The sequence below is a fragment of the Alosa alosa genome, chromosome 2 (genome assembly GCF_017589495.1).
Source record: "Alosa alosa isolate M-15738 ecotype Scorff River chromosome 2, AALO_Geno_1.1, whole genome shotgun sequence".
NCBI classification, from domain to species: domain Eukaryota; kingdom Metazoa; phylum Chordata; class Actinopteri; order Clupeiformes; family Clupeidae; genus Alosa; species Alosa alosa.
In genome coordinates this window covers 32869916-32886303 of record NC_063190.1, presented here as the reverse complement: position 1 = coordinate 32886303, position 16388 = coordinate 32869916, and the positions used below count along the sequence as shown (strand labels likewise).

Sequence of the window (16388 nt, the reverse complement as noted above, 5' to 3'; positions counted from 1 at the left end):
CACAACGGTGGCGGTTAGGAATTGAACCCACAACTTTTCAGGCTACTGCATGCAAACCTAGATCCTAATCCACTACACTACCAACGAATAGTTTGATTTCCATAAAACTTGGTGGAAATTTGTAGCATGGGCCAAGAACAAAGCCTTGGGCAGATACAGTTTGCAGGCCGTCTAAATTATTGCACTTTCTCTTTCTCTAACTGTACTTTCAGAGTCTAAACAGTTAGTGACTTTCATTTTGACTCAATTGAGAATGATGAATATGCTTTCTGCCCTTTTTTGTTTTAGTCAGATCAACCTGCAGAAATGGAAAACAGCACTGACATCACCACAGTGTCGGACACTGTGGGAACAACCAATCAAGCACCAGGACTCATGGATAACAGCCGTGAGTGGAAAAGTTCCCTTTCATGATCCTAATTGGAAAGTGCTATTGGATTATCTCAATAATTATTGATGAATAGTAATTATTATCTCAATGACACTATTTCACAGCAGGTTAGATATTTTATATCAGCAAGGTTTCAGAGTAACTGTGATGTACTGTGACATGTCTGTAATTCCACAGAGTAACTATGATGTGCCTGTAATGTGTCTGTAATTCCACAGAGTAACTGTGATGTGTCTGTAATTCCACAGACTCAGAGACATGTAAAACGGTGAGGGTTGTGCTGGTGGGGAAGACCGGTGTAGGAAAGAGTGCTTCATATCAGCAAGGTTTCAGAGTAACTGTGATGTACTGTGACATGTCTGTAAATTTCACAGAGTAACTGTGACGTGTCTGTAATTCCACAGTGTAACTGTGATGTGTCTGTAATTCCACAGAGTAACTGTGACGTGTCTGTAATTCCACAGAGTAACTGATGTGTCTGTAATTCTACAGTGTAACTGTGACGTGTCTGTAATTCTACAGTGTAACTGTGACGTGTCTAATTCCACAGACTCAGAGACGCATGAAGCGGTGAGGATTGTGCTGGTGGGGAAGACCGGTTTAGGAAAGAGGCTTCAGGAAACACCATCCTGGGGAGGGAAGAGTTTGACTCAGAGGTCAACCCTTCGTCCATAACGGCACAATGTGCAAAGCAACGAGGCAGAGAACTGTATGTGATCGACACTCCAGGCCTGTTTGACACAAACTACAGTGAAGACGATATCCGACGGGAGATTGGAACGTGTGTCTCTCTGGCCTCTCCGGGCCCCCACGCGTTTCTGGTGACCATCCAGCTGGGCAGATTCACACAGGAGGAACAAGCAACCGTTAAGTTGATTCAGAAGATCTTTGGGGAAAAATCAGCCAATTACACAATGGTACTCTTCTCTCATGGAGACAGATTGAAGAGAAAAACGATTGAAGAGTTTATAAGTCAGAGTCAAGAACTTGCTGATTTCACTGCTCAGTGCCGTGGAGGATACCACGTCTTTAACAACGAGGACCCAGAGAATCACACTCAAGTCACAGAGCTGCTGCAGAAGATTGATAAGATGGTGACAATGAATGGAGGAGGCTACTACACCACCGAGATGTTCCAGCTCGCTGAAGCCGAGATCGAGAAAGAGAAGGAGAGGATCCTGAGGGAGGCTGAAGAGGAGGAAGATTAAGGAGCTGAAGAAAGAGTTTAAGGAGAAAGAAATGTTGCATAACATTTTGGAAAACGAGAGAAAAGAGCGTGAGAAAGATGGGAAAACGGAAGACAGAAGTGTTAGAAAGAAAGAGAAGAGTGCTAGAAACAAAAAGAGAAGAGTGCTAGAAACAAAAAGAGAAGAGTGCTAGACAGAAAGCAGAGCTGAACAATTCCTTTGTGCAGCAATGCTCCCGCTACGGTGCACACCTCGGTGGAGTATGTGGTGGCTTGATAGGAGTCGTGTTGGGGCCACCAGGTATCATAATAGGGGCGGTCATTGGAGCAGGGAGAGGAGCCGGGATCGGAGCCGGAATAGGGGCCGGAATTGAAGGAGGTCCTGGAGCAGATGGGGTTAAATGCGTCATCCAGTGAAGGATTGGAACTGTAAACAGCTCTCATCGCTTGGAAATTCCTTTCCATTGTTCCTTATCTGTCAATCCTGACGTGTCCAATTTCAACATGAGTGTTATTTGATTGACCCTAAAATGTGTCATCAACAATGGGTGTTGCATGCAAAACAAGATGCATGAACGGTATAATGATATGATAGTTGTCCTGTAAAAATGGCAGAAATTAGCTGTGTAAAATGCTAGTTAACGTCTGCAGACTAGTGCTAGTTGACTAGTTTTGTTTACTCATGGCAACAGATAAGGAGGGAAAACGCATGTTTTAAGTCTTCTCTCCTCTGAATGGTAAAGTGACACGCCCACTGCGGTTTGCAGGGAAAAAAAACAACTATTTTCCGGTTCAAGCTCCGAACCAAAGTGCCGTTCCGAACCGTGTTTTGTTTGGTCGAAATGCTCCGACCGGTTCAAATGTTGGAACAGAGCTGGTTTTCTGTCGGTGGAAAAGACCTATTAGAGTCCTCGTTTGCTCACGGACACTGCATCTGGACGTACTGAATCAAGCCTTATCTTAAAAAGCACACCTTGAGGTTCTAAACATAAATAATGAATAAAGTTAGCAAATGTTAAAAAAGAATAAGTGTCTAAATATAAATGTCTGAGGATAAACTGATGAAATATATGCTTATCAAAATGGTTTAACCATTTTACATGATTAATTAATAGATGGCTGGTTTTGGGGGATATGACCATTTAACAATGAAGGTGCATAAACAATTCTATTGAACATGCCATGGATAATAGAGGCAACTGTGGACAATTAGACACTACCTCATGAATGTGTCAAAGCATTGGGGACTTGCTTTTATCATGTGCTCAACTGAGTAGATGGTTTGGAGTTTCAATTTGATCTCTGAAATGAACCAGAACAACTGAGAAAACCTGTAAATAAACAGTTAAAGTGCAAAGTTATTCTATATTCTTGTGCTGTCACAGTTAAAGGTAGGGTAAGCGACTCCAAAGCAGCTTACATTATACAGTGGGCAGTGCTTTGACTTGGCCAGCTTCCCTCGCGGTCCACGCGCAGGATCACGCAGCATCACGCAACTTTAATTTGTATTTTTCCAGTGACGCTGCAACAACGCTGCAACAACCGGCAGAGGTCTCAAGTGAGCAGGGTGTCTCGTAAAAAGAAATGGAGCTGGAAAACCCTACACAGACTTCACTACAGACTTTAGCAGACTGGTTTAGAAATAATTTAATAGCCAGAAATATGCCTGCCCTGCCCTAATAAAGAAATATTTGGTTAACGGGCGAGTGAATCCCGTTTGCAGCCGTAGAAGAAACGCAGGACAAATTAAACATTCTGGTTTTCTCCGAGTGCAACGATGATAGACAGACATCATTTGGACAAAATATAGAGCATATTAACCTCCGTTGCTCAGCCAAATGCTCTCCTGTTACGTCCTGTTATCACGGAGTTACAGGCGATAAACTATTTTTGATGGTCACAAGTTTACTTCATTAGCGTTTATTTCTTTGATTATTAAAGGCTTGACTTAAGAACATTTAGTACTCTCCCCAATCCCAGACGTTCACATTGCATGTTTGTTTGTAATGGATGCAACCGCGGGATATACGCTTGTCATAGGTGCCGATACCGTGGGTGCTCCGTCTCTCGGGCACCCACTGAAAACATCGAGCACCCACGTGTGCCAGCTTACAGTCCCGGCTAAATTTACATTCATTTAAAATCAAACACCGCGGTTTATGTTAAATTCAGCATCTCTCATAATGTGATTGGATATGTTGCTGTCAATTCCCTACTTCATATACTAACCACCAATGAGAGCGTGTCTCGTATGAAAATTCCTGACACTTCCCATCTGAAGAATTAACGCAAGGCTTTGTCGGGTCTTCAGCCCCGAATGTTTAAAATGTATATAGCCCTGAATATCATTTTAAAAGTAAAGTAGTCTGACAAAACTTATTGTTTTGTGACACAGCTAAACACTGGTACCTCATAGAACGTCTATAACATAGCCTAGGTGGTCGCAACTCACAAAAGTAAAGCAGATAGAAAGAACTCACGCAAATCTAGCCTACAACACGCAGACAGCTTTATGCACAGGGGAGAGAGCTGCCAAGACTGTGCTTTATGATTGTTGCCTTCTGATGGTATCTTGCTAATTCACTGAACTGCATTAGGTGACACAAATGGTATTGCCTTTATCTTATAACTCCTTGTCTGAGCGACTACCAGGCCTATGGTTTTTAAAAGTCAGATGTTCCCTGACAAAGACATTCGAAAATTAAGAATGTTTATTGACTTGAAAAATACACTAATTTTTGCAAACTCCCTTTATTCAACCCTTGAAGACATGGCGGTCTGGTGCGCTATGTAGATCGTTTCTCGTACCATTTAATTTCTCAGAATTTAGGTCTACTAGGCCTACAATAACGTCATCACCAAATACATCTTTTATTTTTAGTTGATCAACCACAAAGAGTAGCATAGGCCTACTGTGCACAGTGCACTGACTACTGTAGCAGCCCAAGGTAACCAGTTGTTGTAGATGAGAGGCAACTCGTTGTCCAGGCTATCTGAAACAAGATGTTACCTGGGTGTTGCCTACGTTATTAATTAATGGTAGCCTACAATAGTTAATTGATTCGCGTAACATATTAGTTGGCTCAAAGAGTAGGGAATCAGGATGGAGAGTCTCACGCGTGTGTTGCTTTTGCGGGATCGAATCCAGTTTAATGCTAGTTTTTAAAACATATATTCTTTACATGTCTTTTGTGAAAGTGGCTGTAATGTAGCCGGCGAGCCATGGCGTATGAAAAGCGACTTCAAACCGCCTAAAACAACTTGTTTGTGAATGTCTGACAACTGCTGCAGCGCATGCACGCGCAAGGAAACCAGTAGGTAGAGAAACCAGAAGGCACACAACAACGGAACGATTCTAAGGCTATTTCGCATAGGCTACTCAATGGTGCTATTTCACACGCATTATAGCGACCCCCACTCAAAGTCAAAGTCAAAGTCAAAGTCAGCTTTATTGTCAATTTCTTCACATGTTCCAGACATACAAAGAGATCGAAATTACGTTTCTCACTATCCCACGGTGAAGACAAGACATATTTTACTAATTTAAGTCCACAGACAAACATAACATTCAAGTAAACAAAAAAGTAAGTAAATAAGTAAATAAGAGGGCACATATAATAATGAAAAAATAAGAGCAGCAAAATTTGGTTGAAATTGTGCATAGACAGTCAATAAAATACTAGTGCAAAGTCAGGCCAATAAAAGGCTTGGGTAGTTCTGTTTGACCTAAGTAATAAAGAAAGTGGCATAGTGGTGCAAGTTATGTAAGAGCAGCAGAAGTGTTGTGTTTTCAGGACAACAACACCAAGTTGTAAAGTGTACAAGTGTGCAAGTGTTCAAGTGTGCAAGTGGGTAGTGCAGGCGGCCATTGTGGGTTCAATGTCCAGGATGTTATGTAGCTGAGGGTGGAGGGGGAGAGGAGGGAGAGAGTTCAGCATCCTTACAGCTTGGTGTATGAAGCTGTTGGTGAGTCTGGTAGTGCGGGAGCGCAGGCTTCTGTACCTCTTCCCAGAGGGCAGTAGATCAAACAGATTGTGAGCGGGGTGACTTGCATCACTCACAATTTTGGTCGCCTGCGGGTGAGGTGGGTGGTGTAAATGTCCTTCAGGGAGGGGAGTGAAGCACCAATAATCCTTCCAGCTGTGTTCACTATGCGCTGCAGGGCTTTCCTGTTGTATTCAGTGCAGCTTCCGCCCCACACAGCGATACAGCTGGAGAGGATGCTCTCAATGGTGCCTCGGTAGAATGTGGTCATGATGACTGGTGGAGCACTTGCTCGCCTGAGTTTCCGCGAGGAAGTACAGGCGGCGCTGAGCTCTCTTCGCCAGTGATGCAGTGTTGGTGGTCCAGGAGAGGTCTTCACTGATGTGCACCCCCAGGAATTTGGTGCTGCTCGCTCTCTCCACCACAGCACCGTCGATGGTCAGTGGCAGGTGTTGGGTGTGACCTCTCCGGAAGTCAACAACAATCTCTTTGGTCTTGCTGGACGCTCAGCAGGAGGTTGTTGTCCCTGCACCACGTGGTCAGATGGTCGACCTCCAACCTGTATTGAGTCTCGTCAGCCCTTGGTGATGAGACCCACCAGAGTTGTGTCGTCAGCAAATTTCACTATGTGATTGTTGCTGTAGGTTGCAGTGCAGTCATGCGTCAGCAGGGTGAAGAGCACGCAGCCTTGGGGGGCCCCTGTGCTCAGTGTGATGCTGCTTGAGGTATTGTTGCCAACACGTACTACTTGGGGCCTCTGACAGAGGAAGTCCAGTAGCCAGTTGCAGAGGTAGGTACTGAGTCCCAGTTTGTCAAGTTTGCAGATGAGTTGTTGTGGTATTATGGTGTTGAATGCAGAACTGAAGTCTATAAACAGCAATCTCACATATGAGTCTCTTTTTTTCAGGTGGGTGAGGGCTGGGTGGAGGGCAGAGCACCGGGGTTAGGTGGAAGGTGTTAATAGACGATTGGCGTAGCCTACAGTGGACTAGGGCTGTCAAAATTGCTCAAAAATGACGTTCGAATATCCCCTCTAAAATAAACACATGTACCGGTATTCGAATATATTGGAATATCTAGGCTATATTAGTTGCGCATTATGTCAGTGACGTGCATCATGTCTTCTGTTTTTAACTTTTTGTATGGTTATTGCTTGACAGGGGGGATCTTAAGCAGCTTTCAGCCATAAGGCATTTCCTAATTCACCTGACACTGATATTCAAAATGTTGAAACTATTTCGGCATAGCCTATAAGCAGTTTAATTAAATGTAATGTTAGTTGTAAACAAACGGGCTACTTGGTGAGGCTTGGCCTCACAGATGCGCTCGTGCCTTAAATGGCAATACAAATCTTATTAACTGACCGCCCGATTCACGTTGGCTGGGGGGCATCAGACATTTGTTCCCAAGGGTCTATGAATTGTTAATCCGGCTCTGCCCCCAACGAACCCAACTTTCCACCTCTGAGACAGCTGAAAAGAAGTCTAGAGGACTCCTAACTCACTAAGACCTACTTACTGTAGGCTGCGCAAACCACAGGCCTTTTTTTTGGCAAGCCTGCATTCGAGGCAGGCCTTCTGTTGAAGAATTTTATATAAATCCTGCGCTAACAGTAATCCTCCTACCCCCCGCTACCACAGCTGTGGATAGTGTGGCATGCTCACGCTTTATGTCTCCTTGCAAACTAGGCCTATAGCCCAACCATTTACGTCTTCAAAAAATAACAACTTGCCAGATATGCCTTCATATCTTTGGGCTTCATTCAGCATTTTGTTCTTCCACTGGAAATGACTACATTTGCTGCCTGCTGCATCCTTTTTGTTTGTATTGTTTAGAAAATGTTTGACGTCTTGAGTTAATGCATTAAACATTGTTTGCTGGTAACCAGCCACAAATAGCCTACAGATTCTTGCGTGCACATTCTCTATTCTCCAAAATGTGCCCGTTCTATAGGCTGGCCAAGTCGTAATTCTGCAGCATAAAGCAGATGTATTTGTTTATTGTACAGAAAAATAAAAAATAACCTGTCAAGCAGTCAATTGACTACATTGCAGTCAATAAGTAGGGCAAATTACGAAACCAAAACGTGGGTCATAGTTGTCTAAGCCTCTGCTGTGAGGCCAAACCCTTGAACAAAGACGCATTAATATCTGCAATAGTTTTTTTGGCTTAAAACAAGCTCACAGCCAAACGAGTCATAGCACTGAAGGGAGAGGCAACTGGCATGTGATCTCAATGGATGTACAAGTTTTCTCCTGTGCCTACGATATTTAATCCAGTGTTTTGTCAAGTTGCAAAATGCTATTCGTTTTAACGAATTTGTATCATAGTATGAAGTACTTTTTGTATAGGGTACTATCTTAATTGCTTTATACTCAATACTTGACCAATGGCTATTGCATCTGTCTATTGAAAGTGAGAATGTGGCATGTGATCTACTGTGTAGGCTTCATAAAATAAAATAAACAGATTGCTAATGGCCTACAAGCTGATCTGGGGTGCGTTTCCCGTCCAACTACGGAGGTTAGCATTTTACAAACAGGATGCATCGTTCAACTAACCAACATGTAAGTTACGACTGTTTCCCAAAACTGTCGTACTTACCGGTACATAGTACTGTACGTTTGGACCATGATAGTTTCCAAACTTCAGTAGTCTGGACTAAGGTGTTTAATGACGTTTAGTAGCACGTGAACGGGCACCTGCACATACTTCTGTGGCACATTGCGTTAAGGCCGGCAGATGACAGCCGCCGTTGCACAGCAGTTACCAGTCCCCTGTCCAAGAGTTCTAATCTGGTTAAGATTTTGACAACAATATTGACATCGTTGTTTACCTAAGTTTATCTTTTGTGCAGATCATATTATCAAAATCAGAATCAGCCTTCTTGGCTTGGTTTGCGTAAACTAACAAGGACCCCCTCCATGAAAATCAAAGGCTACATATTCTCAGCTGACTCGTCAAAAAGTGCACACCACCTTGTTATTATCTTCAGGTGTGTGACTTTTACTTACACGCACATGGCTGCAAATTGACTTTTAATTTATGTTCTGCCTTGGGCATTTTAAAATATGGATGTATGGTGGTTAGAAGTGTAAATATCAATTAGAAACCTAAATATATTTCTAATTATTAATTTGCAAACAAATAACTGGCGTCAGTGACGTCTTTGACATGAAGATCCCTGGAACTATGCTTCTACTAGCATTCTACCACAGTTCGAGAGTAGCTACACAACTTTACGATAGTGGTTGCGAACGTTCGTTGCTACTATGGTTTTGGGAAACACTAAAGTAGTGTAACGATGCATTGGACTATGTAAGTTCCAAATATGAATGTAATTCTGCGGCATAAAGCAGATGTATTTGTTTATTGTACAGAAAAATAAAAATGACATGTCAAGCAGTCAATTGACTACATTGCAGTCAAGAAGTAGGGCAAATTAATTTACGAAACCAAAACGTGGTTGTCTAAGCCTCGTAGTTGTCTAAGCCTCTATAGCGTAGCCTGTTAAAAACGTCGCAGAAGCCTACCCAAGGCTACAGATTAATTCTGAACAGTTATTTCTCTACTGGCTCAATTATCACACCACTGTTTTGATTTGCGTAGTTGCGTTAACCCAACACTGACAATGATGTAGACAGCAAATTTAGATTTTCGTTACCACCGTGTAGTCAAGCCTTAAGCCATGGCCCATACCCAAGTAGCCTAAATCGAGGTAAATCAAGCTTTTTCAGAAGGGGCGGCAAGCAGAGCGATGTACAGTGGCAGAGCGACGCACAGTGGCTGAAAGTGGTACTAAAGCTTCACGCAGCTTCACGCCTCGTAATGCGCGACTGAAGTGGCCATTTGAAAGCGATGCCCACTGTATTTGAAGTTGAACCAAAGACCAAACAAAACACACCAGAGAGGTAGCTCATCACTCCCTACAGTGCTCCCCAAGAAACTCCACTCTGTTTGGCTGCCCACACTTTGTTTCGTGTGTGTGTGTGTGTGTGAGTGTGAGTGAGAGTGAGAGAGAGAGGCTGCCCCCACTTTGTTTCGCGTGTGTGTGTGTGAGGCTGTCCCCACTTTGTTTGTTTCCACAGAGCCAAAGTTGTGTAAGAAGATAGTTTTTTTTTTTTAAGTGTACTCAGGGAATGGAGAACTAGGTGAATCATGAGGAGATATTTGCTGAATGTTAGAAAAATGACAGAAATCGCTTACAATTGCTTACCCTACCTTTAAGTATAGCAGTGTTGGTCTTGGTAATCTGTTAACAGATTGACAGATGGGTCTCTGCAAAGGAATGCAGTTAAACTTGACCCACGTGTGTGTGCTTATTACCGGTACAGAGTCTGGGCACACTTTTTTGTTTTCCTATTTCAGTTGGTTTTCAAATATATATATTCCTCCAACTAAAGATGACAAATAGCCCCGGTCAAGCATTATTAAGAACATGAGGTACAATTTCGGAATCTGGATGTGGGAGGCCTGAGATGTGGTGACCTACAACCTTGCTTAACACGTTGTCAGGTCAGGATAGCTTGATGGAATTAGTGGCTCTTTGCTGGTCTGCCTTTCACTGTAGCATGCACGACAGTTGAGGACCAGCTCATTCAGCTGCTGGCTCAGGCCAGGCCACCACACTGACTGCATCGCACGCTCCCTGCACTTTACCACGCTCTGGTGGCCTACATGCAGGCTGACCAGAACATCCTTTCTCATAGCTGAGGGGATTACAAGCCTGGTTCCCTTCCATAAGAGTCCCTTATGAATGGTAAGAAATGCACGTTCCGCCCAGTATGCTTTGAGTAGAGATTCCTTAATGCTTGTGCTCTGGCCAGCCTTCTTCACACAGCCGCAACACCTTCGCACATGCACCGTCTTTCCTCAGCTGCTCTCTCAGGTCGTCCAGATACTCCGACCTTGCAGGTAAGTTCTCGGGGATGCAATCATCATATATTTTAGAGTCCTCCAGGAAATCTTTTTCCTCTGGTGTCGCACCCCTCCTGACTGGAGCCCTTGACAGTGCGTCGGCTGTCCTCAGACTCTTCCCTGGCACATGAGCAATGGAATAGGAGTAGGAATCAGCCGCATGCGAAATCGCTGTGACCCCAAATCGCTGGATTCGCAGGGGGAAGGCATCTAATGCTTGTGACCCCAAAAGGCTCAGCAATGGTTTGTGGTCAGCTTCTAGCATGAAGTGTTTGCCAATGAGGACATTACGGAACCTGTCACAGGCCCAGGTCAGTCCCAATGCATCCTTTTCCACCTGCGCGTATCTCTGCTCAGTCTATGTGCGTGATCGTGACACATAGGCTACTGGCTTCCACATATCCTCCCACACTCGGATTTGGGGCAGCCGTGGCCTACTGGTTAGCGCTTTGGACTTGTAACCGGAGGGTTGCCGGTTCGAACCCCGACCAGTAAGCCATGGCCCTTGAGCAAGGCACCTAACTCCTCACTGCTCCCCGAGCGCCGCTGTTGTTGCAGGCAGCTCACTGCGCCAGGATTAGTGTGTGCTTCACCTCACTGTGTGTTCACTGTGTGCAGTGTGTTTCACTAATTCACGGATTGGGATAAATGCAGAGACCAAATTTCCCTCACGGGATCAAAAGAGTATATATACTATACTTACTTATACAGTTGAAGGAGAACTCCTCCCAGGCCATAGGAAGAAGTGTCTGCCGAAACTTTAACCTCCCTGTCATAAATCAGCAACACTGGTGGGCTAGTGAGTGCCTCTTTCAAATTCTGAAAAGCATGGGCTTGATCAACCCCTCCTTCTTCTTTGAGAGGAGATCTCACAGAGGTTTGTCTCTCTCTGACAGCTGCGGGATGAATCAGGGCCGTTTCAAGGAATTTGGGGGCCCCAAGCAAAATGGACATGGAGCCCCCCCCTGCACGCAAAGCCTACAGGAACCACCGCATAGCCATACAGTTTCAAGTTTACAAGTTCACCCACAGTTTATATAAATACAAAATTTTGACAGTGCAATACTGCAGTTGCATATATATACTTTGCATTAGTTTTGAACATTTGAACATTTGCAAAAACACCACCGTACCATAAAATCCAATATAAGTGTAAAAAAGTGCACAATAACTAAATCCAACATACTTAAACACACACACACACACACTCACATTAACATTTTTCAGTTCTCACTAAGTGAGAAAATAAAACACTGCCATCTTATTCAGAAAAAGGATGCATTGTTCAAACTATAAAGAGTGCAGGTTGTATAGCAATTTAAAAATCCAACATAAATACAAGTACACACACACACACACATAAGATTAACCTTTCAGGCCATCTTCATCAGTGGAGGTATCCTTAGGAAGAGCCTGAGGGCTGAGAAATTTAAGCAAAGCACCTTGAGGGAGAAAGAAAAGAAATGTTAGCATTTCCATATTTTGATATTTAGAGGGGATGCAGCTGCTTTCACAACTACCAATGCTTACTGTAAAAACATCCCAAGCTAATGTTATACATTGACATTGATCTAGGCCTACTTGTAGCTTAACATAGCATTTAAGCATTCTGCTGTTTGAGAATTAGACAGACGCACCTGATGCTTTAAAGACAGTAAACAGCTGGCGTGCATGAATACTACTAGACATGAATGTTCCAGTGGTAAATAGATTATCACAGTCGAATAGTTAGTATAGCAGAGAAGCTATGCCACTTTCATCAAAACCTATTACAAAGCTATAGCAATGTTATGTCATTAAATACGATAAACAGTGATTCTGGAACAGATCTGCATATTCCTTATCCCGTTAATAAACATATTACAGTATGTAACCATATTCCGTCCGTTCGAAAAAAAAGTTGCACTAACTGTTCTAGTTTGTTACAAGCAGCATGGGCCGTCAGGCAGGTAGTTAACATAAACATTTTTTGCTAGGCTAGCCTTCCTGCTGCGACATTACACCATTTGTACAAGACAAGTAGAGCTATTTTATCCAGTGTAATTTATCACTTACCACTATCTTGTTTTTTCTTGTCATCCTCTTCCTTTCTCTTCTGGCCTCCAGACGCATAACTCCGCTTCATTATGACTGCCGAGGTTTTATATTTTCGCGGCAGCAGCAGAGACCACAGACCTGGCTGGCTGGCTGCTGTCAGCGACTACTGAGAGGGGGCCCCTTGAGGGGGATCCCGGTATTGCCGGTAACAGTGTCGTTGCACTTTACTGCATTGACTATCAAAGGGGCGCTCACAGTTTGTCGTTGCATTTTTTATTTTTAACCAGTCGTTGTCTTGGGGCCCCTGGCCAGCTCAGGGCCCCAAGCAATTGCTTGGTTTGCTTGCCTTCTAGCGACGGGCCTGGGATGAACTTCCCCAGTTGGTTGACCATGCCAAGAAAACTCCTCTGTCTTACTCGGATCTGGGCTGATGCCGCTGCTGGAGATTGTATGGCCTAAAAAAGTCACCACTTGCTTCAACAGGTCACATTTATCGATGTTCAACATCTTCTTGAGACCGCCCCCACACAAGGACATTGTCCATGTGGCAGACAACACCCTGAAGATCATCTGTGACCTCAGTCACCATTCTTGATCACCGACTCATCAAATTCTGGTCCAACTACATTCTCCCCGACAGCCGCATGTCGTGCAGCCCCACAACAATCCTATCTCGGATAAGTTCATCATGTAGAAGTCCATAGTCACAGTGTCCAGCTAGTGCATAGAGGGCCGTGACAAACGAGTCCACAGTTTTATTTTCACCTATTACACGCATTTTGAATTTTGCTGGCTCATATATCACATTCTTCTTAACAATGAAAAAGTTCTGGAAGGCATCGGGAACACCACTGTATGTTTCCCTTGCTCCGTGTGTGAATGTCAATCCATGTAAAACATCATCCGCCTAATCTACCATACAATATACAGTATCAAAGTGTTAATCTGGTCCTCCTTGGAGCTAGCATTCTGATTACTTGCCAAGCAAAATCTTTCAAACCATCAGATCCATTTGGCCCACTCTTGCGGTCTTGAAAAGTCAAAACTCTCCGGTGGTTGTATGCTAAATGTTGCACTCGGCCAAGCTGTTCTCTGTGCACCCGCCGCTGCTCTATTGCCAACATCATGCTCATCCTCCATTCCAATGAATTCTTCGACACTTTAACGCGATAAAGAAAACTTTTAGACCCAAACCTGGAACCCAAACATCCAAAACAGTGTCTATTCATTCCACATACTCACAGGACTTCTGACACCATGTCGTGTTACCTGTGAGTCCGACTGTAAGTTAACGTGTGTCTTTTCTTGTGAACCTTCCACAACTCTGGCATCTGGCAGTAACCCTGCTCTTACAACCTCTGACCCTACCGATGATGTCATCATGCATCTCTCATTACATTAACATAACACCACAGATTCATCATTGATCCACTTTATACTGTATAGGGATGCACGATATATCGGCGGCCAATATATTATTGGCCGATAAGTGAAAAAATTAAAATATAGAATTGAGAATCAGAATTCCGGCCGATAATTTGGGCCGGTATTTTTTTTAAAGCCCTAATTTCCCAAGTAGGCATATGTAAGGCCCGCCTGGCTACACTGACCTACTCGAGCTTGGTTGTATTTCACCATTCTAACAAGATCTGTGTATCTGCGTTGAACCTGTGCAGCCCAAAATCCTCTCGTGAATGATCCTGCGTTTAACCTAAGCAGAGCAGAGCGGACCTCAGCGTACCTTTGAGCCGTCTTGTGCTGGTGTGTTTGCACTTTACCGTTCTAGGCGGGGTAACAAATAAACAAACTCTTCGGTGGGACGAGTAGATAAGTAGTTCTAAGTTGTATTTGGGGGCCTAGCAGCGAAGGCACCCATTGAGTTACTAGCTTTTCCTATTATTACACTTCTGCCACTGGAGTCTATGGCAGAGTTAACATAACAAAACTTGATACCATTAGTCAGGACACTGTCCCAATCACTCACAGCAATTTGTATGCATATACATTGAACACTCTAGCGCCACCACCAGTTCAATGCTGGACATGCGTTCATGCGCGTGATCCTTGACTCTTTTGTCTGATTTTCACGATTGAGGTAGTGTCTGAATCCTTGGACCATACAGAGTTCATCGACCCCTATCCTATCACTTTCCGCCATATTGGACCTCCGCCATATTGGATTTAGTCCAAACTCTACGAAAAGTTTCAGCGGTTACAAATTTCATCCGATTTTCACAGAACTTGGCGGAGATGATCTTCAGACCGAGCCGCACAAACAATACTTGTCAGATTTTTTAATTTCATTTTTGTTTGCCCATGACAGCAAATAAAATGTGGCAATGAAGCCACCAAACAGGAAGTGGGCTAACATCTCGGCTATGCTTTAATGTATGAAGTCCAAACTTGGTACAGGGACTTGGTATCTGATTGTGAGGATGCACTACAAAATTGGCATTATGTGGCCTCTATAGGGGGCGCTGTAATACAGGAAGTGAGCTTGTATCTCAGCAACGCTTTGGTGTACAAAGTCCAAACTTGGTATAAGGACCTGTTACCTGATTGTGAGGACACACAAGGACATTGGTGTATTTTGGCCTCTAGGGGCGCTGTAACAAAGTAAATGAGCTTATTCTCAGCCGTTCTTTATCCAATTGCCATCAAACTTGCTGTGAGTGCTTGCTCATGCCATGGCAACGCCATTCCTGCTATAGCGCACTGCTAGGCCCCCGCATTGCTGCTTGCAGCTATATTTTAGTAGTATATTTGCATTTCGTTAGCTTGTATTGTTACTGAAAATTATGCTAACCATTCCTGCTTCAGTTCCAGACAGGTCATCATTATAAGTTATTAAAACCTTCAGGGCTAACCCCTTTCATTATTGCTGCCGCAGGTTGTGCGCAACAGAGTAGACAGACACATGATACAGTCCGAGGAGTTGCAGCTTTATTAAGTTACGCGCAGTTGAGACTAAACATAAGTTTCCCTCACAAACTCTGATTTGGTCACTATAGCTTCTTATAGCTAATTCTGCTTCATAAAGTTGAACAAATACATTTGGTCATATAAATAGCCAGTTTATGGTCTACAGTGTAGTTGGTAAGTTATGGTAGGCCAACTTGGAGTGAATATTGAGGGGGAATTCTTTGTCTAGCTGAGTAGCCTGGCAGGTGCGCACGTAGGCATAGCCTACGGCCGAACACTGCAAGCGCTAATGAATCGTGCCCTCACGACAACCACGTCGTTAACTTAAATAGGCCTAGGTTAACATCACTCTGAGTTCGCATTCAAGCAAGCAAAACGATGATTTGAATACATCTGTTTCACTGGAAGGGCAAGGTGTAACAACAGGACAAAACAGAGACAGGCCAGAATGCAGGACTATTGTTATGAGAGTATTACAGTAATATGGGATATTCTACGGGAAAATATTAAAACGGCAAGCAGCGGGGAAACGTCAAAATGATAAACCCGGAAAAAGTTGTCATGTTAGGTATTTTTAGGTCCCTGTGATTATTTGTTAAATTGTGCAAACGGCCTTTTCAAGTCATTTGAGAAGGAAAGAGTGTAGCAAGCTCCCAAATTGACGCTCATCTGAGAAATTGAGTTTTGGATAATGTTGAGTGTTGGATAAAGGCGGCTTTAGCTACAATGACTGAGGAAGCCTAGAGACGAGTCCATACACTCTAAAAAATACTGGGTTATTTTCTCAACCCAACCGTTGGGTTGAGGCTGTCAGGGCATTTTGTGGGGTTATTTTCTGTAACCCAGCTTGTTGGGTTGATAGTTTAGAACAGCGCCCCTCCTCTCTCCCACCCGACGTGGAGTACACTACCCAGCACCTGGGTGACTTTAACACAGCTGCATTGTTATTTG

At 43.7% G+C, this 16388-nt stretch overlaps 1 pseudogene; it reads left to right on the top strand.

Annotated features, from left to right (window-relative positions):
• The first annotated feature begins 306 nt into the window (after positions 1-306).
• On the top strand, positions 307-1599 carry LOC125285329 (annotated as a pseudogene).
• The last annotated feature ends 14789 nt before the right edge of the window (positions 1600-16388 follow it).